This window comes from Notolepis coatsorum, assembly GCF_963971535.1.
Source record: "Notolepis coatsorum genome assembly, chromosome: 2".
NCBI classification, from domain to species: Eukaryota; Metazoa; Chordata; class Actinopteri; order Aulopiformes; family Paralepididae; genus Notolepis; species Notolepis coatsorum.
Genome location: NC_140166.1, coordinates 120,729,050 through 120,754,689, shown reverse-complemented (window position 1 = coordinate 120,754,689; position 25,640 = coordinate 120,729,050).

The following is a 25,640-nucleotide window of genomic DNA, read 5'->3' as shown; positions in this document are numbered from 1 at the left end:
TCACAAACATATTACTACTGTTGTCATGTAACCCATAAACACATCAAAAACATATTACTACTGTTGGCATGTGACCCAGGCTCATTGAAACATATCACAGACATATTACTACTGTTGGCATGTGACCCAGGCTCATTGAAACATATCACAGACATATTACTACTGTTGTCATGTGACCCAGTTTCATTGAAACATGTTGTCATGTGACCCAGTTTCATTGAAACACATCAGAAACATATAACTACTGTTGTCACATAGGGACCCACCAGAAGAAGGCATGCGACCCATTTTGGGTCCAGGCCCATGGTTTGATAAACCAGAGTGTACATGACAGGGCTCAGATGGACAGGCTGTGTGGTAGCTGGTCTTGGTAGCTTCACAGACGGGATCTGTAGCATGGCTTGGCCCCGGGCAACACAGGGTTAATGCCTGCTGGGCTAGACGCTGCTGCCTCCCGCTCACCCCTCCTCTCTCTTTCTCTCTCTCTCTCTCTCTCTCTCTCTCTCTCTCTCTCTCTCTCTCTCTCTCTCTCTCTCTCTCTCTCTCTCTCTCTCTCTCTCTCTCTCTCTCTCTCTCTCTCTCCTTCTAGCTCTCTCACACATATACATGCATGCTCACACGTGCATACTCTTGTTTAATCACACACGCACACACACACACACTCTCTCTCTCTCTCTCTCTCTCTCGCTCTCTCTCTCTCTCTCTCTCTCTCTCTCTCTCTCTCTCTCTCTCTCTCTCTCTCTCTCTCTCTCTCCTCTCTCTCTCGCTCTCTCTCTCTACTGTCATTGATTGAGGCTCTTGGCTGATCTGCCACCAACGGGCACGCAGATGGATGCTAGTCAACACACTCCATCAAACACACGTTGGCACACACACACACACACACACACACACACACACACACGTTGGCACACACACACACACACACACACACACACACACACACGCACACACACACACACACACACACACACACACACACACACACACACACACACACACACACACACACACACACACACACACACACACACACACACACACACACACACACACACACACACACACACACACACACACACACACACACACACACACACACACACACACACAGATACTAGTACCCCCTCACACACACAAATGCCAACATGTTCGCTTATAATGCATGCACATGGGGCACAAACACACGCAGGCACACACACACACACACACACACACACACACACACACACACACACACACACACACACAAACATACACAGGCACACACACAGACATGCACGCACACGCACGCACACACACAAAGACAACATATTTGTCTTTCTGACTTTATTTTCATTATGTGTCACATGACAGAACCCCTGCCTAACGCTGGCTCCTCCTCCTGGCCTCCCCTCTCCCTCTCCCTCACTCCTCTCCTGCTCTCTTCTCCTCTCTCCCTCCTGTCCTCTGTTCTCTTCTCCCTCTTCTCTCTCTCTCGCTCCCTCTCTCCACCCTGAAGTGCCCTCTCTAATTGAGCAGTCATCTGTTAGTTGTTTGTCTCCTGTCAGCCCTCCCCAATAGCCCTCCCCTCTCCCTCTGTCCTCCGTCTCTCTCTGCATTTCTCTCTCTCCCATCTCTCTCTGTCTGCTATCTCTCTCTTTCTCTCTCTCTCCTGTCTCTCTATATGTCTCTCCATCTCTATCCCCTGCCCCCTCTCTCTCCTCCATGGTGCCATCTGCTTGTGTAGCACCCCCCTTCTCGCTATACTCTCCCCTCCTTAACCTCCTTTCCTCATCTCTCTCTCCCTGCCCTTCTCCCTCTCTCGCTCTCTCTCTCTCTCTCTCTCTCTCTCTCTCTCTCTCTCTCTCTCTCTCTCTCTCTCTCTCTCTCTCTCTCTCTCTCTCTCTCTCTCTCTCTCTCTCTCTCTCTCTCTCTCTCTCTCTCTCTCTCTTTCTTTCTCTCTCCCTCCATCCCTGCATACTTGTCTCTCTGTCTGTCTCCTCACATTCCCTATTACCCCTCTCTCTCTCCCACTTCACCCTATCTTCTCTCTAACAACATCTTTCCTCCCTCCTTCTCTTTAACTACCCTCCCTTATCCCTCCCTCCTCTCCTCATTCCCTGCCCATTCTTCTCCCTCTCCATCCCTCCTCTCTTTTACTCCATCATCTCTCCATTCCTCTCAACACGTCCCGCTTTCTCCTGCTCGCGTCTCCTCTCCTGTCTCCTCTCCCGTCCCTCTAGCCTCTCTCTCTCTCTCCTCCCCTCTCCCTCCCTCCCTCCTCACGCCTGTATCCCGTGTGTTGTTTATTTGTTTGTTGTTGGTCTGAGAGGAGGAGGTGTTACTGTGCCTTTAAGAGCGTGGTGGCTCCTGCTACTGCGGGCCTAATGTCATTACTCTGTACAAACTTAGTGTGACAGAGGCAGGAGGCAGGAGGCAGATTGATGACATTTTATTGTTATTGCAGCTCCACTATTAACTCTTCACCACTTCTGCTGCTGCGTCTCCTACCTACAGAGAGGGAGGGAGGGAGGGAGGGAGGGAGGAGAGAGAGAGAGAGAGAGAGAGAGATGGGGGGAAGAGGGCAAAGTGAGGGGGCAGAGAGAAATAGATAGGGGGAGAGAGAGAGAGAGAGAGAGAGAGAGAGAGAGAGAGAGAGAGAGAGAGAGAGAGAGAGAGAGAAAACACAACAACAGCAAATTGAACACATTGGCGGTTTGATGTAGAGAAAAATGATTAATTTAAGTATAAAATTGCTATTTTGGTGTTGTATATTCTGTCTCTCTTTTCTTTTCTCCATATTAGCATGTTAGAATCCCCCCTGCACAGACATGGTGTACATTACATTGCGTGCAGGAGAGATATTTAATTTGCGTACCGGGCCTAGCAATACAGATTTGTTGCTCTTTACGAGACTGCTGCGGTATAACGTATGGCGGTATCATGCACGCGTGGCTGTAGGTACATAATGCAAAAGTGCAGTTAAATCCAATCATAGGTTATCATGTGATTAATTGAGATAGATGAATTAGCTTAGTACTCGACTTTGAGGCAGAATATGAATGATTGTGTTAATCAAATCAGTCAATGAATCATTCACATTTAGGTCCCGGTAATGTATGGAGTACTTAAAGTACCACTTATACTTAGTCAAACATTAGTGTAACTTGATTTATTTGATTTTAAAATCATATGTTACACTGATTGTGTTCCTGACTTTGTTATTCCTCGCACGTGCCCTTAAGTGAAACCCCTCAATGTCTTTCGTTTTCCAAAACCCAGGTCAGAGTTTGTTTTAAGTCAAGCAAACCCTGAACATTTGGATACAACGTTTTAAGGGACTGACATTTTTCTAAAAGGTTCTTTACAGTTACATTTGCGCTCTGGTTGGATGCCAACTTATTTTCGTTGTACTGTACTTGTGCTGTATAATGACAACAAATGTAAATCTAATCTAATCCATAATGCTGTCAAACAGTGAGCTCTAGGTCCTGCTTGGTATTGCACTATTTTCTGTTTTGGTCTGACATGTGGGTTGGAGTTTAGTAACTTATTACACTGTGAATGTCTCCAGACCTCTCTTGGCAGAGGCTGAGGTGTGGCCAGCAGTAGCAACCCCTCCCTTATGTGTACCCACTGAAACACATGAGACAAAGTCTTACACCTTTAAGTCTTACAATATGTTGCCTACCAGGCCTCAGGGTATGTGCATGCATTCATTCATTCTTTATTGAATCTCAAAGGATCATTGAGAGAAAGCTCTTATTTACAATGATGTTGAGAAAAACACACAATAAATACAAAAAAAACCAATATAGAAACTGAAAGTAAATGTGATGAAATGTGCAAAATATTTCATACAAACCGCCAAAAGCAAATTTCCCTTCTTTTGCAGTTAAATTAACATTATGGTAAAAAAAAATTATTTTTAAATTTTTTTGGCATTTTACAGGTGTATTTGTAGATGCAGAGAGGAAAGTTGGGTGAAGAGTTGGGGAAGACATGCAGCATAGGTTCCAGGCCGGATTAGAACCCAGGATGCTGCGATTACACCGTGGCGCCCCCGGTCAAGGCTGGACTATTGTAATGCACTCCTCATCGGGATCCCTAGTAAAAGCATTCAAAAACTGCAATCCATCCAGAATAGCGCTGCTAGGATCCTGATGAGGGTGCGCAAACATGAGCACATCACCCCCACCCTCAGATCACTACACTGGCTCCCCGTGGAACACAGGATCGAGTACATGGTCTCCCTCCTCACTCACTTTTCAAGGGCCCTTTCCGGGCAGGGAGCCCCCTTTTTATGCTTTTTGGGGGGTTTTGGTGATCAAATATTGAATATTGAACTATAATAATCAGTGCAGGAGCTCACTTATCCTTGAAAGACACTTTTATCACTGACTTAAAAGGCCCATACATCTCCATAAATGTTCAGGGGGGAGGGAATAAGTGCTTACCCTACAGACCCCAAGAAGTGCTGTATATTCTGTATTGTTTAATATAAATGCATTTTTTATTCCAATCCCGATTTGTATTTGAGATTCCCAAATCCCATCGGACTTGACTTCTTCATGTCCCATCAATGAGTGTAATACCAGCATTCAACAGCGGTTTCTATCATCATCATCATCGCCACCCACGCTATGCATAAAATATATAGGTCCGCGGAGAGGCACGCTGAGGAGGCCGTGCAAACTGCAATGGAATATGGGGCATCTCTCTCTCTTTACCTAATATTTTGATTCTATCCTGACATTTTTCAGTTGGAAGGGCAGTCTATATGCGTAACGGTAAAAAAAAGATTTTTTTTTTTTTTTTCAAAAAGGGCACTTTTTTGATGAGGCTCAAAAAGGCAGGTGCTCAGGCACCCCTTGGCCTCTATGTGTGCACGTGCCTGCACACACACACACACACACACACACACACACACACACACACACACACACACACACACACACACACACACACACACACACACACACACACACACACACACACACACACACACACACACACACACACACACACACACACACACACACACATGATCTATTTGTTTTCCATCAGTGAAGATGGTTTTACAGCATCATCTCCGTGGTAACACCCAGGCCCGGCACAGGTGCACTGTGGGACATCATTAAGTGCCTAAATATCAGTGCTACTTGGGTGTGTGTGAAATTCCTATTTCTGAAATAGGTAAGCAAATCAAAGTTTGTTAATTTTAAATAAGGTTTCTCTAGTAGATTCTGTGTTACTTTAACACTGCACTGTCGAAGTCATGATTCATTGTATGCTCATTATGGTGTGTTAGCTTGCTAGTTGCACAAGGTAGCTTGCTATACTTTAGTAAAGTTAACGCCTGCTTAGTTTAATTATTTTACTGCCGTATCTCATGTTATGGTTTATGAGGAACATGTAAATGCTGCATCTTGTTTCTGTTGTGCTGGGTTTAATTTGATCAGATGCACTACCTAAGCTAATATGCTATTTAATTGAATTAGCTCTGTGAGATAGCTTCCACTGTTTGAGTTCTGCACTGTGGAAACGTTTCATGAAGAGAGAGAGAGAGAGAGAGAGAGAGAGAGAGATAGAGAGAGAGAGAGAGAGATAGAGAGAGAGAGAGAGGCCACATCCACACAGAGACAGAACCAATCTTTTTAGTTTTCATTTAAAAAAAGTTTCCGTAAACACGAAATATTCTCAAGAAATATGTGCGTCCAAAACGAAACCTCTGAAAATGCTGTAACACTGCCACACACTTCACCAAAATAAACGTCTTTCAATAGCTTCAGTGTTGGTCTTTAGACTTCGTTCTTTTATTTTGAAACCCCCCGACCGGAAGTATTATTGTTGTTATCGCTAGCGGAACAACTTGTGTCGTCCGGTTCTGTGCTTTTGAGCAAACGCTAGCTAAGCTAGCTAATATTTGTCTTCCTTTGACTTGTTGAAAATGTCTAGAATACAAATGTTGAGATTGTTGGTGAACAAGCGACTAACTGCAGCTATGTTGTATGATGTTTCTTTTTTGTTGGTTGGTTTTGCGCATGCGGGTTAAGGGACAGGTGGGCTATTGCGTCATCGGTTCAGGAAAGATGCATACTGGCTTGTGAAGACAGAAACGCAAGGGTGGCGTCTTCAGATTTGTTCACTCTGGGACCCATTTTCAGATAATAGCATATTCTGGCTCCCAGAACGTGGTTCTGTGTGGACGAAACATGCATACAATGAAATACGTTGGCGGATACACCAAAACTCGTCTCTGTCTGGACATGGCCAGAGGCAGAGAGAGAGAGCGAGCATCATGGATTTGCTCCGTTTATAAAATAGTAATAAATATCAGTGCTACTGTACCTATAAGCATTTTGCCAAATACAGTGTGTGTATTTAGAAATTCCTATTTCTAAAATAATCCAGAGACCCTGTGAAGGTAATTGTTAGACTAGAAGTCTTTATTTGTCATGCAGTTTTAACACACACACACGAGATGGGCGACCCACAGGAACACACACACACATGCACTGAGTCGCCGATGAAATGTCTCTCTGCACTTTTCCCATCCCGTTGTCCTTCCCCCCATGGGCAGCCGGGAGCAGATAGGGCGTCAACGTGAGCCGCGCCCCCGGGGGCCAATCCAAGTGCTCCTGTCCGTCTTCGTCAAGGACGCCACAGCATTAGCGATCTATTGTGCATGTTTTTCCATTGGGTTTATCTTATCGGGGGGGAAACCCTTGCGAGCACGGGGAGAACATGCAAACTCCACACAGAAAGGCCTGGGAGATACCCCACCTGAGTACCTGGCATCATGGAAACACTGTCGCCTTCTTGCTGTGAGGCGACAGTGTTAACCACTACACCACCGTGCCGCTGGTGATTGTAGAGGGGGATGTGACGGCGTCAACACAGGGGAGAGTGAGAGGAGGTTACAGCCTTGTGTTTAAGCCTGCTGCTGCTCCAATTGGGACTTCCATCAAAGTAAGCTTGCTCCTTTTGTGGAATAAAGGGACTAGGATTGGTTCTTTGTCGATTAAAAGGATTGATACAATCTCCCCCATTACATGTTATTTTGTTTTGGACAATACATTTAGCTCAGAACAATAATCCTGAGTATTTTTGCACAACTAAGACAAACAATCAGGGGCGTAGCTGGGGGGGGGTAGCTTAGGATGATTCCAAGGGCCCAGCACTGGGGGGGGGCCCAACATTTTTTATTTTTTTTTACTAGATATCACTCAGGTGTATTATTGATGCTCACATTGATACTATGTTTGTTTCTGAAGTGTGTGTGTGTGTGTGTGTGTGTGTGTGTGTGTGTGTGTGTGTGTGTGTGTGTGTGTGTGTGTGTGTGTGTGTGTGTGAGATATATAGAGAGAGAGGGGGGGGCTTTGGTAGACTATTGCATTGGTCCATTCATTGAAGATGAACGCAATGCGACATCCTTTACTAGGCTCACCCACCAACAGTACAGGTGCTGAACTGCTGATCCAAATGTATAGGTAAAAACCATAATATGCGTTTTCATCAATAAAAAAATTGCCAAAAAAAATTCCGCTTACGCGCGCTCGCATTCACTGGGGGCCTACAAATACATTCTTTCATGTGGCCCAGAATCTGGAGCTACACCCCTGCAAACAATAACAAGACTATAGGTAAACCTAGTGAAAGGGATATTTAAGAATCAAGAGTAATCTACAAGTAATCTACAAGTAAGCCACCATTGATTGATTGATTGATTGAAAACTTTATTAACAGATTGCAGAATGGGTACAGTACAGTACAGCTCAATACATACAATTGTTAAGGGGATGCAGACCAGAGAAAGACTTTCGTCTTGTTTACATCAGGGTCCCCCATTTTCAATTCATCATTCAATTCAATTCAATTCAATTCATCATTCACCATTCATTCACCATTCCTCCCAGGTGTCAGGCTCTAACATTCACTTCCATTCATTTTGAGGGCCTAAATATCGTGCTTCTGAATTATAAACAAACAATACAGCAATATTATTCTGTGTAATATATTTTTCTTAGTCAAATGCACTTGTTTTTATTAGCAAATTATGAGTATAGGAACAATTTCTCACTTGAGGTGTAGTTTGACCAACTGTCAACATTTTACAGAATGTTTAGAATCTTTCCTCCGCAAGGCAGCAGATAACCATGGTAACCCCCCCCTCCAACATTCCATGCAGGGCAAAGATACACAGCACACTCAAACCTACAACATATTGACCCGGTCTGCTTTTATTTTTCAAAGGTCATAAATCTGTAAAGACACATCAAATGCCAAAACAATGTAAGTTACTGAATATAATAAAAACACACTTCTTCAATCAATAAAAAAAAATAAAACATTGTACTGTCTTTTACTATCATGCACTTTGCTACTAAATAATCTTCCTTGCCTATATTACTACCTACTATGCTAATATGTCTTTACTACTATGCACTCGAGACTGTAGCACCCACGTTTTCAACACTGTTTGATGAACATTGTTACTTAGCTGAAAGAGTTGTACCCTTCCTGCTGACTTGTTGTATAGAAACTTTAAGTCGCTTTGGATAAAAGCATCAGCTAAATGACAAAATGTAATGTAAATGTCAAATGATTATGTTTACTGAATACATCATTTGTAATTGTAATGGAATACATTTATAAAGTAATTTCAGTACTTCACGCGACTCAGCCAATCAAAGTGGTTGCTTGGACTCATCGGTGCACGGAAGAGAAACAGATAGTTGGAGAGAGAAAGTGAGAGAAACGAGAGCAGGAACAAGAGGAGAGATGACAGAATGACTCAGTGTACAATAATAAATATTTTTTATAAACTGGTCAACACTGGTCAACACAGCTTTATTTCCGGCTTTGGTTGCCTGATGTGCCTGCACTGTGATCACAGTGCAGGCGCATCAGGCAGCTAAAGCCGCTTTGAGCAGTGTTGACCAGTTTATAAAAAATATTTAAAATGTTTATTAGCAACACCAAGCTTTCAAACCCTAGCGCTTGTCTGTCCGAAACCCTCGTGCAACTGTGAGTACCTTTGACATTTCTCTGCGATACTTTTGATAAAGAAAAGCGAGACAGACTTAATTGTAGGAATTTTACATTGTGGGATAAAGGCCTCTACATGCTACAGCAACTGCAACTGCAACGCAACTGCAACACAACATCAGCACGACTTCAACGCAACATGTTGCAGAGGGTGTTGTAGAGTGTGTTGTGAGGATGTTGCGTACCTCTCCCCAAAATCTAATCTGAACAACCTTGCGTTGATGTCGCGTAGCAGTGATTGGTTGGTTAGCGAATGGGGGCGGGGCTGTCATAGAATAATATTGGTCCCGCAGGGAGGAATACCATGCTCGAGTTAATGTAATTTTTACAAATGGAAGTATTGATTTCGCCGTAACGAATCATTAAACATATATACCGTTAACTGGAATATGTTAGTCTCTTACACATGTAAAAGGGTGGATTATCCCTGTTTATGGGAGTAGTAGTACACAGCCACCTGGTAGCAGGATACTATAGAATTGGATCTATATGTACCCCCGTCTTTGGCCCAGAACGTCATTCTGGAGGGCGTGCAGCAGGAGTGGATGGGGCCCAGGATTTACTAACCTGGGGGATGGTACTCTGGTCTCCCTCACCTTCCAAGGCGGTCAGCAGTAGCTCCCCACACACTCTCACTTCCCCCAGTACCTCCGACAGCCCTCCCACACCCGGTGACTGTCAGTTCAATAGTGTTATTGGGCTAAACTCTACCAGGTCTTACCCGACGCCGGCGTACAATAGCGCGCTGTCTTTTCTTTTCTGCACTATTTCTCATTTTTTGGTGGAGGGACACCATTTTTTGTGACCATATTAGGAACACCGGCCCCCACATACACAGTAAGTATCAATCCGCAACTCTGACCGGAAGTCTATAAAAGCCTCCGTCAACGGCCGCTCAAGTTTTCTGGTAGTTTCCCCCAGCGCTGGCAGTCGCATAGTAAATTTCTCCGGGGAATTGCGCTCTGCTATAAATTTCGAAACGACCGTGTAAGTACTGTTTATACTAATCTGTTGGACTTATTATAGCATTCGTTAACTTTTATGACCGTCTATAGTGTTTGTGAGATGTTTTTCCAGAGATTCTGGTCATATTTTCCATCAAAAATCTTGTTTTGAAATGTACCGTGTGCGAGTAGCAATTTCCCCTCAGGTATAGTTACCTGTGAGTTGGCTAACATCAGCGCTAGCTGCAGGCTAGCGCACGGCTAACTGCAACACAGTTGTCGTATTTATTTCGCAAATGTAGTGTTTTCAAATAAGCCACATTGCTGTATTTAGTGTATTCATTAGTGGGTCATATTCCTATATGTAACATATCTCATTTTATCAACCTAGAATTGACGGGAGTGTCTAGATGCTGGAACTAGCTCCCATGCTAGCGCTGATGCTAACAGCACCGGCTGAGATCCAGGAACAGCGCAGTCATTATATACCCAGGAAAAATCTTTCCAGAAGGGAGAGGTTCTAGAAGGAAGACAAGGCTCTATGAAGATAATGGGGTAAGTTTGAAGAAAATGTTTAACACACACATGAACGTTTTATAATTACCATCACAATATGTAAAAACAATTTTTTTTTTAATCAAATCTAGTTTCATTAATTAATTAATAACTTTTGAACAATAGATGCTATTTCTAATCTGTCAGCTGTTCTATATTGCCAACAAGATTGTCTACATTCCATTCAATATACATAAATCTGATTTAAGCAAGGAAAGTTTAATTTAATACATTTTTATCTTCCAAGTTTAATTTCAACAAGTTCAAGTGCAACTACATATGAACCATAATAATAAAAATTATGATGATAATCATACACTTATTTTATATAATTGGAAAGCCCTAGTTGTTAGCTTTAAAATGGCACCAAATATGAGGTACTTTGAAATACCCAGTAACTAATAATCTATCACAAACCAATGCAATATCATGTTCAGGGATTTCCTAAATACAAAATAGCTCTGGAAGAGTCCCTTTAAGCAGTACCCTTCCTTGACCACCTGTATATACCCTTTAATTAATGTGCTGCGAATGGGGTGGAAGGGTTAAATAGTTATACCAGTCACAAGTATTTACCCAGGGGTTAGGTTAGCATATATGGAAGAAACAGACACACACACAGTGCTCCCAATTCCGTCTACTTTATATGAAGCATGGTCAGTTTATCAGTTACAAGTTGTACTTCAGATTATTCAGATAGCACATATTCATAAACGGCACCGGGTGCTCTCACGGGTAATGTAGAGGAACACTATTCCCATCATAAGCACTGCATGCTCAATACATTAATAATAACCCCGCTTAGATTAGGGGAGACCCAGGCACAAAGTAGATGATTCATTGGGAATTCAAATAACAATAATAATAATACAAAAATACAAAAGAAAGCAAGTAAATGTGGGCCCACGTTACCAAATAAAACCTACACTAAAGTCGGCTTATATTGTTTGGGGTTACCCCTTAGACACTGGTCGTTAGCGTTCGCTTGAATGGACATTGCTGTGGGCACACGAGGTACCGTTCGTACTTAGCCAAGATGGCGGACCCACTCCTATCACCTCTCGTCCAGGTGACAAGATGGCGTCGGGCGATCCCGCGAGCACAGCCAGCGGCCTGGGGTGAACAGCATGGGCAGTGGTGAACTGGAGGAGCGTGCTGTGGTGGCGACCTCTGCTGGTGGGAAGAGGCGTCGGGGAGTCGTCCACTGCGGCTGTTGTTTGATGCTGGCGCGCGAGCTAATACTGTTTGGCTACCCTAAACACAGCTAAACTGCGGGTCTGAGTGCACCCTCCTGCTATCGGTTGTACTACTAACGCAACGTGGCTGACTGTACCACCGGTCTTCAGCGCCGCGCGCCCGGTAGTCTACTGGAGTCAGATGGAGCCGTTAGCAGCATGCTAATACACTGCACACTTACTACTATAACCCATTAACTATGGACGTTAGTCCTTCGTTCTGTATCGCTTACTCACACACTATCGCTGGTACTTCTAGGATAACACGTCAACTAGCAAGTACTTCTTATCACCCGTCTCTCTCCAACGGGGCTCTTCAACATCACTCCTTCAACGGGGCTCTTCCTGAGCACACGCCCGTTGCGACTGTTCATGGTCGAGTTCACTGTCGAAGAGAGCTTCCTGGTGCTCTGGCTCCCAGGTAATCCTCTCTTCCTCGTTGCTTCCCTCTCTCCTCCGCTCCACCTGCCACCACTGCCACCACTGCCCCCTACTGGCAACCGCAACTAATCCCACTATAGGACCACTTCAGCACGGGAGAAAGATGCCTCAATGTTATGTTAGTGATCCATAATGAAGCCGGAGAAGAGTAGCACCTCACCTCGTTATTAGACCGGGCGAGATATCAAAAGGAACACTGTTTATCACACTTTATACACACACAGGGAAAGTAACAGTTAGTCAGCACTTCTGAATACTTAGCAGAATATTCAGGATGCTACACACATATGTTGGATTATGTAATTGGTTTGTCATGACAAACCAATAAAAAATCGCAAATTAACCGGTGGTTATCCTATAGCCCTAGTTATGTACATTTCAACATAGTTGAGCCGCAGGGGACTTCCATAGCATACGCCTTCAAATCATCTTACCTTGACGATTAAAAGCCTCCACAATTTAGTAAAGAGTGTTCCCATGGCTGGTGTTGATATTTTACGATGCCAGCTTGTGATCATTTGTTGTAGCCAGCCAGCTAGCGTTGATGCTATTCAATGCTATCATACCCAATTAACCAGGGACGTGCACAGGACTTTAGAGGGGCAGGTGCTCAAAGGCTGAAAAGGGCACTACACTTGTGTGTATATATTAACCGAGCGCGTAAGCACGATTTTTAAGGGCCCTTTTCGGGCGGGGGCCCCCCTTTTTATGCTTTTTGGGGGGTTTTGGTGATCAAATATTGAATATTGAACTATAATAATCAGTGCAGGAGCTCACTTATCCTTGAAAGACACTTTTATCACTGACTTAAAAGGCCCATACATCTCCATAAATGTTCAGGGGGGAGGGAATAAGTGATTACATGGCCGCCTAGTTATAGTTGAAAGTGGGGGTGCAATTTTTTATTGAATGAACCTGTACGTGCAATTTCCTGCAATATAGAGCCTTCAATCTTGACCAATAAAGCTGCTCTTTTCACTATAAAACTCAGTTTATATTGCAGTATGATAGCCAATTACTATAATAATAATATATTAATATATATATACTGTATATGGGTGTTTATTTGATTTTGGGCACTTTTGGGAAAATCTATTTATCAAAAATAAAATTGCATAAAACCTTAAATGATCAATTAAGCTTTATAGTCATTTTGTCAGGAATCATAATATGAACATTGTTGTAAACATCACTTTATGGAATTTAATATATTTAACACTTTTCCTAGAATGTCAGAGAACATTGTCATTACCATCACGTTACCAAATAACTCTTTAAAATGTAAAAAAAAAAAAGTAAAAAACGTGTGCTTTTAAGGCATTTATGTAACATTATACCTTACTTCTGATGTATTAGTGGTTTGAAATATTTTACTTGAATTGAAACATGCTTTAGATCAGGGGTGGGCAACTTTGTATATGGTGAGGGCCACAAAATGTCCACAATCAATCTGGGGGGCCGCATTGTTTATCGGCAGTCCCGCCAGTAGTACCCCATCACTCAAATAGCCCATAATAGTCACAGATGTGATAAATAAGGTATATAAACAATTATAATTTGTTGTAACTTTGTTTTTATTCCATTTCAAATGCATTTAGTAATGCAATTTCAACTTTATGAATTTATAAACAGCTGAATTTAAAAGTATTGCTGTGACCCCAAATATATACAAAAATGATCAATTATAATTAAGGCTTCTAATAAAATAAATGTATGAACTCAAAGCCCACTGCTCAACAAACACAAAGCAGCATTCCTGCTGCATTTCACTACAACAGTAAATCAAAAGTGCAATAATAAATGATTTTGTTAAATGTATAAACTTTTATCCTGCTACTAAACAAAACATTATAACACTGAAATGCATGTCATGGATATGAAGCACTCAGGAATGTTTTGTTTAGTAGCAGGATACAAGTTTATACATTTAACAAAATCATTTATTAATGCACTTTTGATTTACTGTTGTAGTGAAATGCAGCAGGAATGCTGCTTTGTGTTTGTGTTATTAGTGTTATCTGAACACTACAAAAGTAAACAAGTAAAGTGCAAGTAAAGTAAAGTGCAATACTACATGCCTCCCATTGACCCTTTATCAAACTGGCATGACATTCACCCTCGCCCCACAGTGGGTCAATAATGGTTATAATAATAATAATAATAATAATGGTCCCCTCTCTACACCTCTCCATCATCTCCCCCCCCCCTCTCTACACCTCTTCATCATCTCTCCCCCCCCTCTCTACACCTCTTCATCATCTCCTTCCCCCCCTCTACACCTCTTCATCATCTCCTCCCCCCCCTGTCTTTAATGAGACACTTGTGGTCTCTCCATTTGGCGCACAATAGCAGGAATGTCAACTTCAATGTTTGTGCATGCAATCTGTATCAGATGAAATAATGTTTCATCCGACAGCCTGTTTCTCTCCTTTGACTTGATGTGCTTCATGTTTGAGAAATTGCTCTCTCGTATGTATGTGCTCCCAAACATACTGGCCATAGAGAGGGCAAAGTCCCTGAGGAGTGGGAAGCGGGGCTCAGGTAGCAGTTTCCAAAACGAAATTCCCCTCTCATTTCTCTTTGCTTGAAAAAAAGGATCTGACTGTAGCTCGCACAGTTCAAGCTGCAACGGTGGGGGGGGGGGGGGGGGCTGCTCTGACACCGTAGCGGTGAGGGGGCCGGCAAACAGCGCTATCCGTGACTGCATGCCGTTGAAATCTTCAAACCGATCATTGAATTGCATTTGCAGTGTTTCAATGTCGCTCCTGTACTTTCCGACGGCTCAGCCATCGGATTTCTGTGTGTAGCTGCAAGTCGCCATAATCAGTGTCCATCTCTTCCAAAAAGGAGACAAACTTTCTATGGTTTAGTGACCTGTTGCCTCCACGAATTAGATTGGTAACCTTGGTAACCAAATCCATAACATGGCTGTATTCAAGCTTCTTGGCACAGAGAGCCTCCTATATCAGATACAAAAAAAGAAAAACGATTTAACGACTCTCGCATATCATTTGACTACACTCGACTCGCATTGGTCATTATAGTGACGCACAATAGATGGAAATTATGTTAGCGAACTTACCTGATGTATAATGCAGTGCAGCATTGGACACTCAACCCCACTCTGCCTTAGAAGCCCGGCGAATCCATCGGTAACAACAGCCGACAGTTTATCAAAACCCCCATATTGCTGCACGGCACTTTCAACAGCGTTGAATATGTGCACACTAGGGCTGACCCCTATTAGTCAAATAGTCGACTAATCGATCGAAAGGAGCCATAGTTGACTGCCAACTCTTCTTAGTCGAATACAATACAAAAAAATTAAAAAATTAAAAAATAAAAAAATATTATATATTATATATATATATATATATTTTTTTTTTAATATTGGCCTGGGGCCGCATGGAACGTCGGTGAGGGCCGCATGCGGCCCGCGGGCCGCCAGTTGCCCCTCCCTGCTTTAGATCTTTAGATATGCAGCCTTTTAAATATATTGCTAGATCCTGTCAAGAAAGATACAATTACTACAACAACAGGTCCATGACTCTTGTTTTTCATACATAAAATGTTAAGGGAGGGCTTGTAATATAGGAAAACATGTAGGAAAATGTCAGATTTAAACTATTTGTTACAAATTTGTTAAGAAATATGTCATGTGTTGGTAATGACGTACTGTTGTGGTAATGACGAAATGTGATGGGAATGACATTTAGATAGATTTATTGAATTCATTCATGGATACAGTAACACAACATCAGAATCATAGGTATTATCAACAACTGTTACAACAGGATAGGAACATCTAAGAAACCATCTAAAAAAAACACTGACAACCTTTATGGTTTCAAACAACATACTTTAACAGTAAGAGGTTTGTTCTTTTAACATGCCTACATCTTCTTCTCCATGAGGGAGCATACTTGTTTCCAGTCTTTTAGTAATCGGTTGGGGCTCTGGGACAAGGCCCAGCACATTTTCCATTCTATACCATATTAGGGGAGAACGGGGGACATTGTCACACTTTTTACTCTAGTGTGAATTGCTCAGTCATAATCAAAACATCTTTCAATAGTCATTCCTACATTAAATTGAAGCTTAAGATGTTGGCTTGAAATGTGTATCCCTCTCATTTTCCAACGTATTGTAACAAAGAGTTAATCACCTATCAAAGACACTCTGACACATTGTGACAACCAACCCCATCATGGGGATGGTTGTCACCATGTGTTTTAAAACTTATAATGGGAAAATCTTAAAAAGAAGACAAGATTTAGATTTCAGATAATCATTGAAGAAGTGCGTCTTTAGTCGACGGCGAAAGATTGGATGGGTTTCGGCTGTCCTAACTGGGGTGGGTAGTTCATTCCACCATTGTGGGGCAAGGACTGAGAATAGACAAGAAGGCAGAACTAAATTTGAAAGTTTAATTGCATTGACAAGTTGACAAATACATAACTTAATGCATCTTAATGAACATAAACAGGAAACACATCTTTAAGCCATCCTATATAACAAAATAAGAACACAATAAATCGGCCTAACAATAATAGCCTACACAACATGTCTAGTAAAGTACCTGCACAGCAGGATGTCTGGCAACACCACATTAGAATAGTATACACAAATATACTAGTATAATATAATAGTATACCCAAAAAACCCAAATATCGGTTATCGAATATCGATAATATAACAACCAAATATCAGTTATTCCTTAGTTGCCCTTTATCTGGCCCTATTTAAAAGTTTAACTGAGATCGGAATAAAGGAGTTTTTAAACCTATTTAGTCTCTAGAGCGTGGAACTCTAAACCTCCTCCCAGAGGGCAGTAGCTCATACTCGGCATGTAAGACATGAGGGGTCCCAGACTATTCTATTGGCTTGCCTTGAGTAGCCTGTTAAAAAATAGACTGCAGGGATGGGTGACCTTTCACCCCTATGATCTTCCATGCAGTCTGCATCAGACGGACCAGTTTGGACTTTAATTGTACAGACAGGTTACCAAACCAAGCTGTAATACCGTATCTGATGAGACTCTCTAATACAGATTGGTAGAAAAGTAAATTTTTTTTTTATCTACACCATGAACTCTAAGGCGACGTAGAAAGTGCAGTCGTTGTTGTAGTCTGCTACACAGGCTATCTACATGGGTGTTCCAGGTTAGTGTGTTATCGACAAAAATCACAAGATATATGAAGAGACCGGCGAGATGGACTGTGTGTGGATGACCACAGGCCTGTGGTCCCCAACACCTCTGGGGTCAAACACCATCTCCTCAGTCTTAACTGATTGAAAATGTTATTAACAGATTGCAGAATGGGTACAATACAGTAAGGCTCAATACACACAATTGTTAAGGGGATGCAGACCAGAGAAAGACTTTCGTCTTGTTTACACCAGGTCCCCCATTTTCTATTTATAATGAATTGTAAGTAGGGTGCAACTAGCACCGTGCAATCCATTCTTTGTGGATCTAGCCCTTAATGTTGCTAGTCTTTAGCACTTTGTGATGGAGCAGTTTGTCAGCCATCAGTTGAGTGTTTGCATGTGTTTTACACAAGCATGTGTCCCTATCACGGACGGTTGGCCTCACTATCCAAAATGGGCAGGTTTTCCATCTTGAGCTGTGGATGCTCATTCTTGAATTTCCGCCAAAGACTGTACGTTTCATTCAGAAAGCGCTTTTGCATTTTCACTTTCTTCTGCGTCAATGTGTCTCTCTTCCCTGTTGTTGCCCGTGAGTTTTCATCACGTTCCAGAAACTCTTTGACTTTTGTCCTGGTAGAGAGAGGCAATGCATTTGCATGTTTCTTCTGAAGTCCAGTTCCTCTTCTGTATTTCCGCATCATCTTTGCAGAGAATCCAAGTTCCTTTTGAGCCAGATACACCAACTTGTACTTTTTCAGAATTCCCCCCCTTAGAATCTTTGAAATTACTTGCTTCTCTTTAGTGTTGGTGTCTCGCAGCTCTGACACTAGAGTATTGTGGAACAATATAGTGTCTTCCTGAGATCACATTTCTTTGACTTCATTTGTTGTTTTGATTTTGATCGTGGCGATTGTTGTGGTTTGAGCTTATTTGACAGTCTTTCATATCGTTTTTTATATTTCTCCATATTTCGTTTTGCTCTCTCCAACATCAGGTTGGCTTCACACAGATCTCTGTAGACTTTACTTCTGTTTCTGTTCACCTTTTTTCGTCCTCTTTGTTGTGGGGTTTCTTGTGGTGTAGGCTGATTGGGACTTTCACATCTGGCAATAGGGACAGGGACAGCATTGGGTTGCTCAGGTTGTTGTGTTGGTGACACTGGTGGCCTATTCACTGTTAGGTAGTCATCCATATTTCATATTTGCTTATTGTTTGTTCTTTTGTTTCTTTGATTGATTCGCCATTGATGCCTTTTATATCTTTGTGTGCATTTGGGCAGCTGCGATATGCATTGCAGCTTACCCGTCTCTTTTCTCTTTTTATTCCGCTCTTTTTCTTTTTGAAAGTATCTTTGATATTGTTCTGGATCATCTTTAAGTCTGTCTCTGTATGATTTTGACCTTTGGCCTGTTGATTTAGGTGCCATGGTAAAGACACTAGCATAAACAAATACAAAAACCAATAAATAAATAAATAAATAAATAAATAAATAAATAAATAAATAAATAAATAAATAAATAAATAAATAAATAAATAAATAAATAAATAAATAAATAAATAAATAAATAAATAAATAAATAAATAAATAAATAAATAACAATAAATATCAGTTATAAATGAGACACAACATATATTTACATATACATATACATACAAGTAATGTTATCCAAAAAAAAAAGCTATAAACAGATATCTTTGTCATTACCACCACACGTTGTCATTACCACCACACTTCATTGTGTGGTGGTAATGACAGTGATGGTAATGACATTTTCTTACTTTTAAGCTAACAGCTAGCATAACATCAAACTTGCTTATATTCAATTCTTAGCTAGCTAGCAATGTACTCAATGTACCTACAAATATGAAGAAGTTTGACTAAGATTCAAAAGCATTATCAAATTATAGTGTGTTTGGTAATGACACACAATAAACATATTCTGTAGTATGAGTAAGTAAATGTGAAAATATCTTACATTCCTGGTGATCAAAATGTCAGTCTTCCACTACAGGTTGTAATGGGTACCAAAGCAAGGGGCGTAGCCAACACTTCATTGTATTGAAAATAGTTCAACGTGATGGTAATGACACAGATATTAAGGGACAAACCTATTTTGATATATTTTTTTTCACATATTGTACTTAAGTTAAATATTTGGCAGAGAATCATTGATTCAAATGTAGTTATAGTAATATATACCTAAAAGTATTGTTTTTTAATAGTTTTTTCTAGAGAAATACAAGAACAAACGTTAAAACTCTGGATTGGGACAAGGTGAAAATGGTAAAATTCCAACATTAAACAACAAAAAATAAGATAAAAAATGTATGTTTTAAATTGAATAATTAAGTCTAGGTAAGTAATTAATTATACTAATCAATGATAGCATAAAGAATCTGGAAATATTTTTTTTTCTTTCAAATATATCACAGGGACATGAAAATGCCCAAAATCAAATAATCACCCATATATACTGTATATTGATTTTTCGCTCATTTATTTTTATTAAATCAATCTCCTTTCAAATAGGCCAAGTTTTTAATAAGAAAGAGAAAAAAGATATATTTCCATTACCTGTAACTCTTGTGTCTCTTTCTCTCCTTCTCTGCCTCCTCCCTGAGTCTGCAATGCACAGTCATGACATCGATCTCCAAAAAAAAAGTAAAAAAAACGATATATATATATTTTTTTTGAGGCCCCTCGTCACTAGAGGCCCACGGACCGCGGCCGTCGTTAATCCGGCCCTGCTTGTCTGCCATATAGATAGCGAACATATTTTGCAAACTAAGTCATGTCATCCAGCTGACACCATTATCTAGATAATATGACAACGTTAGCTAGCGGCTAACGCCAAAGTTATATTATTATTATTATTTATTAGAGGATTTATTTTACGGTATGACCAGATGGCATTTCGGACCGTGAAACACTTTTATTGTATTGCGTGGTAGAAGTTCTACCACTCAATAGTAAAGACATGTCTAACATAATAGGTTGTTTGAACAACTTACTAGTGGAAAAGCCTGCTGTTTTGCCTAAAGTGTTCACGCTGCCTGGCCACCACCTTATTCACCTGGAGGCTGCAGCGCTGTGCAGAGTGTGTGCCGCGGCTCCACTCTGTCTGCTGGGGGGTGGGAGGGATCAAACCATAATGGGCAGGGGGGTGTCGCAATCTTTGGAAACTTTAAAAACTTGCTATTAAGTGTCATTGCGTATTATTAATTTGATTGAAATTACGTAGTTATGGTTAGATAAGATTTATATATTGGGGGGGGGGGCATATCATATTTTTCATATGATCAAAAAGTGAGGGAGCAAAGGGACACGTTTGCTCGCCCAAGTTCAATACTGGTGGAGCACCTGCTTCGAATGCCCCATTATGTAGGCGTCTATGAGTGCTTACCCTACAGACCCCAAGAAGTGCTGTATATTCTGTATTGTTTAATATAAATGCATTTTTTATTCCAATCCCGATTTGTATTTGAGATTCCCAAATCCCATCGGACTTGACTTCTTCGTGTCCCTCAATGAGTGTAATACCAGCATTCAACTGTATGTGCCACAGCGGTTTCTATCATCATCATCATCACCACCCACGCTATGCATAAAATATATAGGGCCGCGGAGAGGCACGCTGAGGAGGCCGTGCAAACTGCAATGGAATATGGGGCATCTCTCTCTCTTTACCTAATATTTTGATTCTATCCTGACATTTTTCAGTTGGAAGGGCAGTCTATATGCGTAACGAAAAAAAAATAAAAAATAAAAAAAAAATTAAATTGTTTAAAAAATGGCACTTTTTTTATGAGGCTCAAAAAGGCAGGTGCTCAGGCACCCCTTGGCCTCTATGTGTGCATGTGCCTGCAACTAACGTTAATGCCATTCAGAATTTATTAACATAGCTACAACAACACACAGTAACGTTAATATAATTACATGCATCATTGTTTACAATGAACGGTGGGGCTAATCGAAAGGACTGGACACGGACAAGTTAAACAGCAATCAATTAATTTAATATAACAGGTAGTTCGAGCTGCCGACGATCTACAGACACCAACAAACACAGAAGTTACACAAGCAGAATACATCACAAATACTTCCGGTCGGGGGATTTCAAAATAAAAGAGCGACGTCTAAAAGCACCGTAAATACGTTTATTTTGTACATTATCTAACGTTAACACGAACCTAAACTAATCTAAAGTTAGATAATGTACAAAATAAACTTATTTACAGTGCTTTTAGACGTCGCTCTTTTATTTTGGAATCCCCCGACCGGAAGTATTTGTGATGTATTCTGCTTGTGTAACTTCTGTGTTTGTTGGTGTTAGACTAGGCAGAATTTCAGAAAATGTGCTTGTATAAAGTGCTGAAGGCATTTCGTGTTTATTTTTGGTACACAACATTTCTAGGGGTATTAAGGGGTGCTGAATCCAAATCTGCTGTATACCAAGCTAAAGAAATTCAACTAAGGCCTAAAAATTGAGAAATCCAACATGGCTGCCAGCACCAGGCCCTCTCTCCACAAAAACAGGTGCTAAACCATGAGAATATAGGAATATAGCTGGGGTGCAACCATGAGAGTAACATGGTGATTTTGACTAACTGTAATCTTTGTATAGGCGAGGATATAAAAGAAAAAGACATTTCTTCAGTGTTTGCAGGAATACTACAGCAATTTGGTAATAACTGTACAGTGTTGGACACCAACATTGGAATCCCCCAAGTCTTAGCTTTATTCAGGTACCAAGTTTATGCAAGTAGCTCTTATAAATCTGGATATATAAGCATTTTAATGTAAGCATGCTGTTTTAGGCACATTTTCTAAAAATAAATGGTGGGGCTTAATGAGTTAAGTGTGACTACACAAGGTACAAACTTGAATTAAATGTGCTTTTGTAAGTTTTCTTACATGGAGGATCCGATGCCATATTCAGATTTATATCTCATATAGACTAGTGATATAGATAGTGAAAAAATAATTGTAACTATGAATAATTTCTCAGCTATTGTTATTATTTTCAAAAAAAATTGCTGTGATGGATCCTTTGCAGATTCTACAAAGGCTCGTCACAGCTTACAGAGCAGGTCGTAAGGTAGACCTTGACAATATCCTCCAGCATGAGCTCATGCCCATCCCGCCATCTCTGGCCACAACTAATGGTAGTCTACATTCCACCAACAAGTCTGTGTTAGCAAATATACTGAGGAAACAAGTTAAAACCCCTGCAGATCTTACCCTTCAGGGACCCAGCTGCCTGGTCATTGATGGCCAAGCTCTGGTAATGGCACTCGGAAAGCCACCTGATACTACAACATTTGGTGACTATGCCAACAAGTTCACTGACACCGTGTTGAAGATGGGAGCAAAATACCAGAGGGTAGATGTCATCTTTGACAGATACCATGACCAATCCATCAAAACAGGCACAAGGGTGAAACGCAAACAGCGCCACAGACCAGTACGTTGTGAAATCAAAAACAAGTCTGTTCCACTTCCTGCCGATTGGTCGAGCTTCATGGCCCTTGAAGACAACAAATCAGATCTCGCTCAACTACTCTCAAACCACCTGATAGAACACAGCCCGGATGATGAACACTGTAGTTGTAGTATCAGGGGCGTTTGCTGAAGCGACAACTGTCAAGTCAACAGATCCAGATCTTGAAGTCTCCTCTCTGAGTGCTGACCATGAGGAAGCTGATACACGACGATACACGATGATTTTACACTGCATCCAGGCTCCAATGGAAACAATCGTCGTGTCAGCGTGTGACACAGATGTGCTGCTTCTACTCTTGGCTCACTATGACAGAATCCGATGTACGCATCTCTACATGAAAGCTGGGACATCGAAGGATCCAAAATATTTTCCAGTACATGACATTAGAAAGCAACTATCTGATGATCAATTGGACACAATCCTTGCCTTCCATGCCCTCACCGGATGTGACAGTGTGTGTCCCAGTTCAGTGGTCACGGAAAGAAAACAGCCCGGCAGGTGTTCGAGCACCATCACACTGATCTTGCTGGCCTTGGGAAGGGCCCTTTCACAAAAGATCTTGGGACATCAACAGAGAGATTCATCTGCAAGATCTATGGTGTGCCTGAGGTGGATACGTGCAACAAAGCAAGAGTCAAGTTATTCTGCAAAGGCCATCCACAAGAGACTCTGCCACCAACCTTGGATGCAGTGAAGTTCCACATCATGTGCTCACACTATCAAGCAAGCATCTGGAACCAAGCTCACCTGCCACACCCTGATCTTCCTCCTGTTGATGAAATGGGGTGGATACACAAGGAAGGACAGCTAGTGCCACGGCTACTCTCTCTGCCACCCTTGCCTAAAGCCTGCAGGGAGTTCACTTGCCCTCATCCAATGTCACTTTGACTATGCTTGCACTTCATGGTACAGCAACATATCCAAACAAATGAAGACAAAGCTCCAGACCTCCCAAAACAAACTAGTGAGACTCCTGCACAACCTTCACTTTAGGACTCACCTAACGCCAGCCCACTTTAGCAGTCTGGGATGGCTTAGGGTTGAGGAAAGGGTACACCAGCTTAAAATGCTACTGGTTTTTAAAGTACTGAAAGAAACGGTCCCCAAGTACCTAGTGTCGTATTCGATTTAAAGAGAATAATCTTCAGGACGAGGAGATTGCATTAAGATGTTTATTCAAGGTAAGCATTAAGTAATCATGAGTGTAACTCCATCCACGGCTGGCAGCCAACTGACTGTCAGGACCCCTTGTGCACAGTGGCGGCTCTACCACTAGGGGCGCTAGGGCGCCGACCCACCTGCTGGCCAGCTGCTGTTAAATCAGAGAAGAAGACAATAAAACTTTTTCGTTTTTGTGTTTTATAGCCCTATAAATAATATAAACATGTTTAAAATTAATAATATTTACTCATTTTAAGTATGTTTGTATTTCCAATGCACAATATAACGTTATTATCTAAATTAAAAAAACATCGTTTTCCAGAGCAGGAAGTGACATCACGTTTTTTTTTTTTTTTTTTTTTTTTTGTATTTCTCGGCCCGGGCTATACGCGATAGCGCTCTGAGTGCGCGTCACAGTTTGATCGCTGTCTCCGTCACAGCCAATCAGTGCATACGGCGTTGTGCGTTGAAATATGACTATTATGTTGGAATCCGAGCGCGATTTGAAGCGGTCTAGAAAGCAGCGTGAACTTCCGCGAAGAATTTCCATAGCCGCATTTCGCGGAGACGCTCTCTGATTGGCCGACGCCAGTATTTTTTTCCATGGCAGAATTTCACAGAGACAATCTCTGATTGGCCGAATCCAATTTCTAATGTTCCAATTCTAGCTTCTAGCTTGGTTCCTAGGTTGGTCAAACTGTTGTTTGTCTTAGAGCGTGCCGTGCCGTGACTGCAAGTTCTTTAGACTGTTAAGCTTAGGCACTCTTTCAAAGTTGGTTAAGGTTAGAGTTTGTCTTAGAGCATGGCGATAGAACGCCAGGTAGTTTGCAGTCTGTTCGAGCGGAAATGGACAAAGGAATGTACTTGTTGAGTGTTGTGCTAACGGCGACGAGCTCAGCTGAGCTAACACTTGGCTAACAAGCTATATGGTGGATTATACACGTTTATCAAGCTCTCCTGCCCTGGACGTTTCAACTAAACAGTGAGTCTCTCTCTCTCTCTCTCTCTCTCTCTCTCTCTCTCTCTCTCTCTCTCTCTCTCTCTCTCTCTCTCTCTCTCTCTCTCTCTCTCTCTCTCTCTCTCTGTGCTTAACGTTAACGTTTGTAAATAGTTTTTTTTATGAGCAGTACTGTTAGGCTACTGCTGTGCTGGCCATTCATGAAGCGAGACATTGCTGATTGTTTATTTATTTTATAACACAAGACTATGACTACCAACTGCCTAGCCAGCCGTGTATCAATCTTGGATGCAATAATAACGTTACTTACCACACTGACTATGTCGATGGCTCATTGATTTAACTACTGCAGCTCTCTCGGATTGAAAATACATGGATTATGGCTTGTTCAATATCGTCTATGTTTGAATGAATGAATGAATGAGAACTTTATTAACAGATTGCAGAATGGGTACAATACAGTACGGCTCAATACACACAATTGTTAAGGGGATGCAGACCAGAGAAAGACGTTTGTCTTGTTTACATCAGGGTCCCAGATTTTCGATTCATATCGATAGTTTAATAGCTAGCCTTGGCTCGTTTAACAATATGCAAAATATGTGTACAGCCCTGTACTCATGTGTACAGCCCTGTACTGAAGTTATTCTTGGTATAT